Source organism: Ranitomeya variabilis, chromosome 6, assembly GCF_051348905.1.
Source record: "Ranitomeya variabilis isolate aRanVar5 chromosome 6, aRanVar5.hap1, whole genome shotgun sequence".
Lineage (NCBI taxonomy): Eukaryota > Metazoa > Chordata > Amphibia > Anura > Dendrobatidae > Ranitomeya > Ranitomeya variabilis.
This window is the reverse complement of record NC_135237.1, coordinates 518,451,857-518,464,052: the sequence shown is the minus strand read 5'-3', so window position 1 is coordinate 518,464,052 and position 12,196 is coordinate 518,451,857. Positions and strand designations below refer to the sequence as shown.

At 43.0% G+C, this 12,196-nt stretch overlaps 1 protein-coding gene across 1 annotated transcript in view; it reads right to left on the bottom strand.

Annotated features, from left to right (window-relative positions):
• The window catches only part of FZD6 (frizzled class receptor 6), a 76,144-nt gene that overhangs the window by 42,283 nt on the left and 21,665 nt on the right, over positions 1-12,196 (bottom strand). The window lies entirely within an intron of this gene.

Sequence of the window (12,196 nt, the reverse complement as noted above, 5' to 3'; positions counted from 1 at the left end):
TTTTATTTCTGATCTCCCTGTTTCTCAGAAGATGTCTGTCATCTGGGTGGTGTGTGACCGTTTCTCTAAGATGGTCCATTTGGTCCCCTTGCCTAAATTGCCTTCCTCATCCTCTGTTTTTTCAAAATGTGGTTCGCTTGCATGGTATTCCGGAGAATATCGTTTCTGACAGGGGAACTCAATTCGTGTCTAGATTTTGGCGAGCATTCTGTGCTAGGATGGGCATTGATTTGTCTTTTTCGTCTGCTTTCCATCCTCAGACTAATGGCCAGACCGAGCGAACTAATCAGACCTTGGAGACTTATTTGAGGTGTTTTGTGTCTGCGGATCAGGATGATTGGGTTGCCTTTTTGCCCTTGGCGGAGTTTGCCCTCAATAATCGGGCTAGTTCTGCCACCTTGGTGTCTCCTTTCTTCTGTAATTCGGGGTTTCATCCTCGTTTCTCTTCCGGTCAGGTGGAGTCTTCGGATTGTCCTGGAGTGGATGCTGTGGTGGAGAGGTTGCATCAGATTTGGGGGCATGTGGTGGACAATTTGAAGTTGTCCCAGGAGAAGACTCAGCAGTTTGCCAACCGCCGTCGTCGTGTTGGTCCTCGTCTTTGTGTTGGGGACTTGGTGTGGTTGTCTTCTCGTTTTGTCCCTATGAAGGTTTCTTCTCCTAAGTTTAAGCCTCGGTTCATCGGCCCGTACAAGATATTGGAGATTCTTAACCCTGTGTCCTTTCGTTTGGACCTCCCTGCATCTTTTTCTATTCATAATGTCTTCCATCGGTCGTTGTTGCGCAGGTATGAGGTACCGGTTGTGCCTTCCGTTGAGCCTCCTGCTCCGGTGTTGGTTGAGGGTGAGTTGGAGTACGTTGTCGAGAAGATCTTGGACTCCCGTGTTTCCAGACGGAGACTTCAGTATCTGGTCAAGTGGAAGGGCTACGGTCAGGAGGATAATTCTTGGGTGACAGCCTCTGATGTTCATGCCTCCGATTTGGTCCGTGCCTTTCATAGGGCTCATCCTGATCGCCCTGGTGGTTCTGGTGAGGGTTCGGTGCCCCCTCCTTGAGGGGGGGGTACTGTTGTGAATTTGGTTTCTGGGCTCCCCCGGTGGTCACTGGTGGTACTGAACTTGTGTGCTTCATCTCCTCTGTTCACCTGTTTCCATCAGGATGTGGGAGTTTTCTATTTAACCTTGCTCCTCAGTCATTTCTATGCCGGCCAACAATGTTACCAGAAGCCTTTCTGTTGCATGTTCCTGCTCCTAGACTACTATCAGCTAAGTTGGACTTTTAGTCCCAAGTTTGTTTTGCATTTTTGTTCCAGTTCTCTGTGATTGAATATTTCTGAGGCTGGAAGCTCTTGTGAGCTGAAATTGCCACTCTGGTGTCATGAGTTGATATTAGAGTCTTAAAGTAATTTCAGGATGGTGTTTTGAAAAGGGTTTTCAGCTGACTGTGTAGTTCCCTTTTCTGTCTTCCTACTATCTAGTAAGCGGACCTCAATTTGCTAAACCTATTTTCATACTTCGTATGTCAATTTCCTCTGAAATCACCGACAATATATGTGGGGGCTACTGTCTGCCTTTCGGGGAAAATTTCTCTAGAGGTAAGTCAGGTCTGTATTTTCCTCTGCTAGGGTCAGTCAGTCCTCCGGCTGGCGCTGGGCGTCTAGGGATAAAACGTAGGCACGCTACCCGGCCACTGTTAGTTGTGCGGTAGGTTTAGCTCACAGTCAGCTCCAGTTCCCATCTTCCAAGAGCTAGTCCTTTTGTATGCTTTACTACGTTCTCTTGCCATTGAGAACCATGACAGCCAATACACCCCTAACCATAACAATAACCGCAAACTTTATCCTGACACACCCCTAATTTTAGCCCAACTCTAACCCTAATGGAAATAAATACAGTATATATTTTTTATTTCATGTTCTCTGGGGTCTCCGCTACTCCCGGCAGCCGAAACCACAGAGAAATTCCGACTCTGGGAGGCGCTATACACTTTTTTCACAGCGCCATTAATTAACGGTGCTGTGGTTTAAGTACCCTTAACTACCGCCGTTAAAAGGCATATCGGCGGTTAAGAGGTTAATAAATAGGTGAAGCTTGGAATTTATAAATTTTTATTTACCTTTTTTTTTGTACACCCCCCCCCCCCCACGCAACAATGTGTAATGAATTGACTCACAACCCATCGTGACACCTAGTGCGGTATGACGTTCATGGACTGACAGATTGTAGACAATTGATTATTTTTTTTCTATGATTATTATTTATTTATTGTTTACACTATGGTGTGAACCTAAGCTTAGACTAGGGTCACCGCATTCTGCACAACCAAGAAAATTGGTCTGATTATGCTAATCACACACTGATCAGTAATTATATATATATATATATATATATATATATATATATATATATATATATTCACACACACACACACATATATATATATATATATATATATTATATATATATATATATATATACACACACACATATACATGCATATATATATATTTTTTTATTTTTTTTTAAAATGGACCCGTGTTCTCGGATGTGGAGAATACAGTTGTGTGACCTTAGTCTAAGTAGGTTCACACCAGTATAAAAAAATGAAAAAAAAAAAATCGTTCATAGTGTCACCTAGAAAAGTGGGACAATTGTGTTTGTTTTATTACTCGTCATGTGCATTCAATCCATTTTTACTACAGCAGCTATTAACCATTTACATGACCATATACCGATTCCCATGTTAAACAATTGCAGTGTATGCATACAAAATGGATTCTATACTGTGGCTCTGTAGGAATCCATTTTTTTTTTTTACTTGAATGGGAGAGTCTAATCCGACTTATGGAAGAAACTAGTGCATGCTGCAATTTTTTTTTCCCCGCACACAGATTCGGTCAGAGAAAAAAAAAAAAATTATTCATCTGCACTGCCCCGTAGAATAGTATTGGTCCAAGGGCTGTCATTTTTTTTTCATGGAAGCACTTTGATCAAATATACGTTTGTGTGAATGAGCCCTAAAAACGTAAAAAATAGCAGTGGATTTAAAGCAAAAATTAGGCCAAAGGCACCCGCTGCATGAATGAAGCATACCACTACAATAATTTTGCAGGCAGCTCTACCTCTATAAACACTGGTCAACGCAATTTTTCTGGCGAAAAGGTTTTAAAACATATTTTAAGTCAATTTTGGCTGCTGATTACGAATATGAACTCCGTTTTTGGCTATCACATTAGGATTTCGAGATATTTTCAATTTTTGATGAAAATTACTCCTATAATGTTTTATGATAAAAACACATGATTTTCAATACTACATTGTATATTTTAATCAAGGAATAACAAAGATTACAAAGTCTATGTACAGCAAATCAAATATACCGTATTTTCCGGCATATAAAACGACTGGGCGTATAAGATGACCCCCCAACTTTTCCAGTTAAAATATAAAATCTTCTTAAAAGTCGGGGGTCTTCTTATATGCCGTATGTCATCTTATAGGGCCGGTGAATATGTGCCTTTTGGCGTGGGGAGTGGTCCCGATGACGAAGAGAGGGGGTGTCTCACAGTAAAGTGTGAGTGGAATATATCCCCCTATTACCTCATTGCGGCAGCGTGGGGGTCTCTGTGCTGGGAGCGGCAGCTCCTCTTCGTGCCGTGGGTGCTATGGGGCGGCGGCGGCACATCTTCTTGCAGCGTCGGGGCTCCTCCGGCATCTCCTCCAGGCCCGGAGGCACCGGCAGCCCCATTGCTGTGATGCGGTGGCCTACGGGAAAATGGCCGCTGCTCAGATTCAGATCTCGTCTCCCGAGATCTCGGGAGACGAGATCTGAATCTGAGCAGCGGCCATTTTCCCGGAGGCTGCGATACGGTGGCCTCCGGGAAAATGGCCGCTGGGGGCGGCGCATGCTCAGATTCAGATCTCGGGAGACGAGATCTGAATCTGAGCAGCGGCCATTTTCCCGGAGGTCACCGCATCACAGCAATGGGGCTGCCGGTGCCTCCGGGCCTGGAGGAGATGCCAGAGGAGCCCCGACGCTGCAAGAAGATGCGCCGCCGCCGCCACCCCACAGCACCCACGGCACGAAGATGCGCCGCCGCCCCACAGCACAGAGCACCCACGGCACGAAGAGGAGCTGCCGCTCCCAGCACAGAGACCCCCACGCTGCCGCAATGAGGTAATAGGGGGATATAATCCACTCACACTTTACTGTGAGACGCCCCCTCTCTTCGTCATCGGGACCACTCCCCCCCCCACCCACCATATGCACATTTTATCTGTACCCGGCGTATAAGACGACCCCCGACTTTTAAGAAGATTTTGAGGGGTTAAAAAGTCATCTTATACGCCGGAAAATACGGTACTTACAGAATTAAACTACAAAATATAAAAACACATATATATGGCACACAGATGAATGACAAATGGCAGTTATTTGAACTTTCTTTTCTTGGCTGATCGGTGATGTACAGCTTCTGGGTTGTCTCTCATCAAGCTCCAGCAATAACCAGCCATCATATGTGAGTCCCACCGGCCTTGATACCGTTCTTCCATTGTTTTAATGTCCTGATGAAAACACTCCCCTTGTTCCTCGCTCACATCCCCAAGTTTCTCTGGAAAAAAGTCCAAATGGCTGTGTAAATAGTGAATCTTGATACTCATTCTACATCCAAGATTTTGCAGACTCATTAGTAGCTCTTCCACAATCTCTTCATAGTTATCTGCTTTCTTATTCCCTAGAAAATTCTGCACCACATTACAAAATGCATTCCAAGCTCTTTCTTCTCTCTCATTCATTGATGTGATAAAATTTGGGTCTCTCATAAGTGTTCTTATTTGAGGTCCATCAAATATTCCAGCCTTTTTCTTCTCTTCACTAAGACCAGGAAAAGTTGAACATATATAGTTAAATCATTCTCCACTGTGATTGAGAGCTTTGACGAACTGCTTCATCAATCCAAGTTTTACATGTAAGGGAGGAAGGACAATGTCCTTCCTATCCACTAGAGGATCATGGATGACATTCTTATCGCCAGATGCCAAACTCTGTCGCGGAGGCCATTCAGTTTTCACCCAATGCTCTGCTGTAGCTCTACTGTCCCAGTAGCACAGAAAACAAGGGTGTCATCATAACAAATGGGAATTATGCATGTTCTGTTCAAAGAAAACAAAGATATTCTCACATTTATTGGGAGACTAAATGAAAACTAAATTTACTTTAGTGAACCGTATAAACCGGCACTTTTCATACACTACTTATATTTATCATGGAATTCATGAAAATGGGCTATATACCTATAGCGCAAAAACGTGATGTGATAGAGAAATTATAAGATCAGATTTGAATTCAGCACCCTCAAATTAGTCTAAAATTGTTCTTAAAGTCCATGCCAGAAATTTTTTTTATTTTTTTTGTAGACCAGTGTAATCAAGCTAAAACCCCTAAGGGGGGAAAAAATGGCGGTTTAAGATCTGCAGATTGATCCTCGTATCTGAACAAACATTAGCACATTCCTTCACAGTTGGTTGGCAACGAACTGTATGGTGTGAAATCATTCCTGGCTGCAGCTATCCTGAAGGGTGATGGATGGCACAAGCTGAATGTTAACTAAGCAGTGTAGAATCTAACAAGACCTATTTAGCGATCGGCACAGGACTGTGGGGTGGAAACAGTCCTATATGCTGCTCCGGAAATACAAGTGTGGATATGGTTACAAAAATGGCCATTTATAGGGAATTTAAGGGGGTGCAATATATTATAGATATATATATATATATATATATATAATATATATATATATTTATATTATACAGAACATATCTACACTAATGGTGAACGCTAATTATTTTCGGCACTTCAGACTGATTTTGATGATTTGTCACATTGGCAATTTTATAAATTCTTACAATTACATCATGCTATCGATCCATTGGTGGCAATTAGAGGCCAGAACAGGTTGATGGCAACTTCCCAGCCATTGGTACAAAGGGCGCGATCTGTTAAAAATACATAAGGAGATCTATCTAAATATATCTATCATCAGGGTCCAACACCGGCTCCCCGCCACTGCTCCAGTCCTGGTGCTTTGACTACAGTGATGGCATCATGTCACTGAGCATCACGCACAGTCACCCTCAGTGCATGAGCACGGAGCTCAGTGATTGGCTACAGTGGCGATGCGTATGGTTTTCATGATGTCACCTTTCTAGACAAAACACCGGGACCAAAGCAGCAGTGGGGAACCTGAGCGGGACCCAAGGAGAGAGAGAGTACCTGCTGAGGTTTTTCTATTTTGTGTACTTTACATTTTGGGGTCCGCTTTCCAGAAAGTGGACAACCCCTTTAACTCATTTCGAAGCCAGCAATTGACAGTGCAGCACAGAGTCTATAGAAGACAAACAGTACACATTTTTTATTAAACACAATTGCAAATTTACAGCCTCAATTACATGCACATAAAGACTGTACCCTTAGTTACCCATAGCAACCAATCGCAGTGCTGCTTTCATTTTACCAAACAAGTTTACCAAATTAAAGCAGAGCTCTGATTGGTTGCTATGAGCAACAAATAGTTTCGGTTTCACTTTTGCTAAATGAAGCTCAATATTGCCAATAGTGGGCTTTACATTTAAAGGTAACAATCACAATTGACAAAATGGCCACTTTTTTAGGGGGTATAAGCCATCACATTGATTGGTGGGGGTCTGAAGAGGATGACCCCAATTATTCTAAGGCTATACAAGCACTAATAACTGAAAATGGAAGAACCGCTTCACATGGCCTATTTTTATGTACATAGTAAGCAGCTGCTCTCGCGCCAGGGCTGACAAGCAATGGAAATGCTGCAGGCGACAAACAACAAGAACAATGAGTAAAATGTATTAGCAATTACAGCATAAAAAGGTGTCACAACCTGTGATGGAAAATAAGTGGGGGTGGAAACGGAGGGAAGGGGGGATGGGTCGCAGTAATTTTGTAGAATACAAAACATGCAGTAATTACTAATAAATGATCTTAGTGATATGTCGTCTCTGCAACTGACTCCAGCAAAAAAAATATTAAATAAATATGTTTTATTCAGGTCAAGTAAACCACCAAGTGATACAGTATCTCCGAGAGTTCCTGCGCATGATGAAACCAGTGAGCACTGCCGTGGAAATGCCATTGTTTTCTATGGCTCCTCGCCAGACTAAAGAACGCTGTTCCGTCTTGCAAGCCGCAGAACAAAGCTTCAGTCTACAAGGCCAAACATTCCAAACAAGACAAGCCTTATCGAAAGACCGAGACGAGAAAAAGCCTTCACTGAGAGACGGGAATAAAAGGCCTTCCAACAACTCGGTGACAAGCAGGTCAAAATATTGACTCCGAGAAATGGGAAAGAGAAAATTTCCTCCAATTTATCACTCAGTGGAGAAGAATACTTAGATGATAAAAAGGCCTTTCATACAAAGTTTACATCAAGTAGAGAGCGAGCTGTAAGAAAAGTGGCTTCTGAAAGCAAAATAAACTTTAATGAGTTGCCGGAATTTGAAAAATAAGGAAATTCTAATAGTGGCCAGTTTCCCAATCTCCACACTGGTGAGGGTGTACAAAGAGCGCCTCTCAGCCTCGAGGACACAGCCCAAAATCGATTGGGAACTATGTAATTCTCTGGTTTTCCTGTGATGGCGCTACTGGAGAACTAAACCTTCTCTTCTGAGTTCTACAGACTTTCCAAAGTGATTCCCTGAAATCAGTTTATAGCCAAGAGATCATCTAACAAAAGGGAGTTTGTTTAAGGTGGACAACCCCTTGAAGAGGACCAGTTACCAGATCAAAAGTGGCTAGTTTTTGTTTCTATATTGTTTGCTCTCTTCCCTAAGTGTTCAGTTTTGGATTTTTAATCCATCATACAGTTCCAGATATATGTGGGCCTTTTTTTTTTACTTAGTGGTACGTCTTATAGCCTTTACCAGGGGGACAGTGCTTACAGAATAATAATGCAGAGCAGACTAAATGCATTTCCCCATAGAATCCTGTGAGCATTGCGGACACAGATAGAAGAAGGCCTTTGCGCAAGAACTACGTATATGGGCCCTCTGCAGTCCAATAAAGTGTCTGTAGAAGAAGCTGCTTTGAAGGGGGTTAGTGGCCCCATGACCTCTTGGGCCCGTATGTCGCAGTACAGGTTGAACTAATGATATGTCTGCTCCTAGTAAAGACCACAACAATTTCCACTAAATGGGTCATATCTTTGGAATCATATGGCAGATTAAAAACAAAAAGAAAAATACTAAAGGGGAGAGTCAGGAATAATAATAATATTATTATTATTATTATTTAAAAAACAAAAACAAAAAAAAAACAGAGATACTTTTTCAAGATAGACAATGGAGAGAAACAATTCATTTTAATTTTATACAGATATTAACATAAAAACCCCCCACAAACTTTGTTAGGGCAGCTGGTTACCGAACTCATGGGATTTTCCCAAACCTAGTTTTTCTTTATTTAATCTAAAATACATATTTGATGGCATAGCTCCGACTGTCATGGGTCAACACCAAACCACAGAATGCAGCCAAGAACGAAAATACCGCAATCAACTCCCTATCATTTTCTCATATATTTGCAACAACAAAAAGCGAAACATGCCAAAGCAAACCTTCCTGTCTGATACAAAGGAACAAGAATCTTTACATTGGATTTTAGCAGACAAAACAACCATAATAGTCAAGATAACCCTTCCCCCAAAAGAGCTGTCCAAAGACTTTCTCCTGATGTTTTTTGTCTGGCAGTACGTTTCTTTAGAGATAGACCCACTTATACACTTTTGATATATGTGGGCTGAACGATGGATCGCTGGCAGATGTCTCACCCAACTCTCGCATACATATGAGGGCACGGTCTGTCGTGAGCTCGTGTTCTTCATGACAGAGCTACTAGAAGACATCTGGTGATCGGCAATCCAAAAGTCAACATGTTGGATCCTTATCTCCCCCGACATCATCCGTCGGGGAAGAGTTGTATGCCCCAATGCACATTAGATTATCGGCCCAACATGTTGATATTAGTGGGTTCGGCTAACGTTGGTCAAACGTGTACGGGGGTTCTGGGAGGGGTGGTGACCTTTACAAAGTACCTCTCAAATTGTGTAGGCCAGATCTGTACCAACTCTTTCTTATCAGATCTCAAATCTGGAGATTATAGTAGGGTTCTAAGAGTGAGGACCGTCCTCTATAATATCAATATGCTCGGATAGGACCTATGGAGCCATAGGTCATTTTACTGAATTACAATCCTTAGGTGTGAATAAAGATTAGATCTCTATTGGGAGATGGGTTTGATGTCTATATTAGATAAAATTAATCATATCCTACGTGACAAATTTTTCCCCCCAAAAAACATTTCATATGTATATTAGTACTTTCCCAGTCTAAATGTAATCTATGGACCAAGGAAATTTGTTTATCAAGACACCCTGATATTTCATTACAAAATCTTAGATGCGTTTTACTTTTTTTGTAACAGTACTGCAAGCTTATCTTCTTTGGGGAACTGCTATGTACATGTACAGTGGGAAAAAAAAGTATTTAGTCAGCCACCAATTGTGCAAGTTCTCCCACTTAAAAAGATGAGAGAGGCCTGTAATTGACATCATAGGTAGACCACAACTAAGAGTCAAAATGAGAAAACAAATCTAGAAAAATCACCTTGTGTGATTTGGCAAGATTTATTTAGCAAATTATGGTGGAAAATAAGTATTTGGTCACCTAAAACCATGCAAGATTTCTGTCTCTCACAGACCTGTAACTTCTTCTTTAAGAGGCTCCTCTGTCCTCCACTCATTACCTGTAGTAATGGCTCCTGTTTGAACTTGTTATCAGTATAAAAGACACCTGTCCACAACCTCAAACAGTCTGACTCCAAACTCCACTATGGTGAAGACCAAACAGCTGTTAAAGGACACCAGAAACAAAATGGTAGCCCTGCACCAGGCTGGGAAGACTGAATCTGCAATGGGCAAGCAGCTTGGTGTGATGAAATCAACTGTGGGAGCAATAATAAGAAAATGGAAGACATACAAGAACATTAGTGATGTGCTAGTATGCTCGTTACTCGGGTTTCTCCAAGCATGCTCTGGTGGTCTCCGAGTATTTCAGCGTGCTCGGAGATTTAGTTTGTGAATGATTTGCAGCTGCTAGACAGCTTGAATACATGTGGGGGTTGCTTAGCAAACAGGCAATCCCCACATGTATTCAAGCTGTCTAGCAGCCGCAAATCATGCAGCTGCTTTGACAAACTAAATCTCCAAGCACGCTGAAATACTCTGAGACCGCCCAAGCATGCTTGGAGAAACCCGAGCACCATCACCAAAGACCACTGATAATCTCCCTCAATCTGGGGCTCCATGCAAGATCTCACCCATGGGGGCAAAATGATCACAAGAACGGTGAGAAAAAATCCCAGAACCACACGTCTGAAGTTTGCTAGAGAGCCAAAACATCACTTCTCTAGAGGAGATCTGCATGGACGAATGGGCTAACATACCAACAGTGTGTGGCAACCTTGTGAAGACTTACAGAACCGTTTGACCTGTGTCATTGCCAACAAAGGATATATAACAAAATATTGAGATGAACTTTTGTTATGACCAAATACTTATTTTCCACCATAATTTGCAAAATCTTGCCAAATCACACAATCATTCATTCTTGGTACCCTGGATGGCATAAGTAGAGGAAAGTCCTGTCAAAAACATTACCTTGAAGGTGACAACACAATTAACTAAATCTTTAAAACGTTTTTTTTTTTTTTTGACAAATTCCAATAGATTGGAGGGGGCCCAACAGATTGAAGAACCCCCAGAGTTCTGTGCATGAGGAATCATTTGGGGCAGAGGGCAGACATGCCCACCTCTATTCTATGCAACTCAATGGGAGATCTGAAAATAGTTAAGTACGGTGACTCAAAAATGTTTTTTTTAAAGGGTTATTCCCATCTTCATAAATGGATATGGTCAGATAGTGCTTGTTAAAACAAGCAATTTTGCAATTTAAAGCTTAATAAAATTTTCAAACATTTTTCTTTTCTTTACAGCTCGTTGCGTAGGCCGACCACTGCTGCTTTCTAACTTGTAAGCACGGAGCTGAGGTTGGCCGGGATTAGAAGACAAGAGTGCACTTCAGCAATCCTGTCCAGCTTCAAAACAGTGTCTACAAGCTCAATTTTCTGCTGTCCAGCGGTGGCCGGTCTCCAAGACAACAAGATGTAAACAAAGGAAAAAACTTAATATACCTTATATACTCGTGTATAAGCAGAGTTTTTCAACACATTTTTTGTGCTGAAAACGCCCTCCTTGGCTTATACATGAATTAATTATCCCAGAATGCCGGCGGGGGAGCGGCGGGTCACAGAGACAGGAGCCAGCGGCTGTGGCTAAAGCCTGAGCTGCTGCTAAAGAGAAATGAATATTCATTTCTCTTAGAGCGCGCACAGTGACATCCGCAGCCGCTGGCTTCCAGAAGACATCCTACTCACCCTCCAGCGTGCCCTCGCAGCATCTCGTTGGTCCCGGCTTACAGCAGCTCTTCCTGTGCTGAGCGATCACGTGGCACCACTCATTAAGGTAATGAATATGCACACGTCTCCACTCCCATAGGCGTGGGGGGAATATTCATTACCTTAATGAGCGGTGCCACATGATCACTCAGCACAGGAAGAGCTGCTGGCGCCAGAACGAGATGCTGCGAGGGCGAGTAGGATGGGGTTTTTTTTGGAATAGGAAGCATGAATACCAGGACAGCTGCCTGCCACGCATACCAGGACAGCTATGGGGGGGGTGGGGTGGGGGGGAGCCACGCATACCAGGACAGTGACGGGGAAAGCCATGCATACCAGGACAGGATGGGGGGAGCCATGCATACCAGGACAGCTAAGGGGGGGGAGCCACGCATACCAGGACAGCGACGGGGAGAGCCATGCATACCAGGACAGGATGGGGGGAGCTACGCAAACCAGGACAGGATGGGGGGGAGCCATGCATACCAGGACAGGATGGGGGGGCCACGCATACCAGACAGGATGGGGGGGGCACGCATACCAGGACAGGGATGTGGGGACAATGCATACCAAGCTTACACTCGAGTCAATAAACTTACCCAGTATTTCGTGGCAAAATTAGGTGCCTCGGTTTATACTCGGGTCGGCTTATACTCGA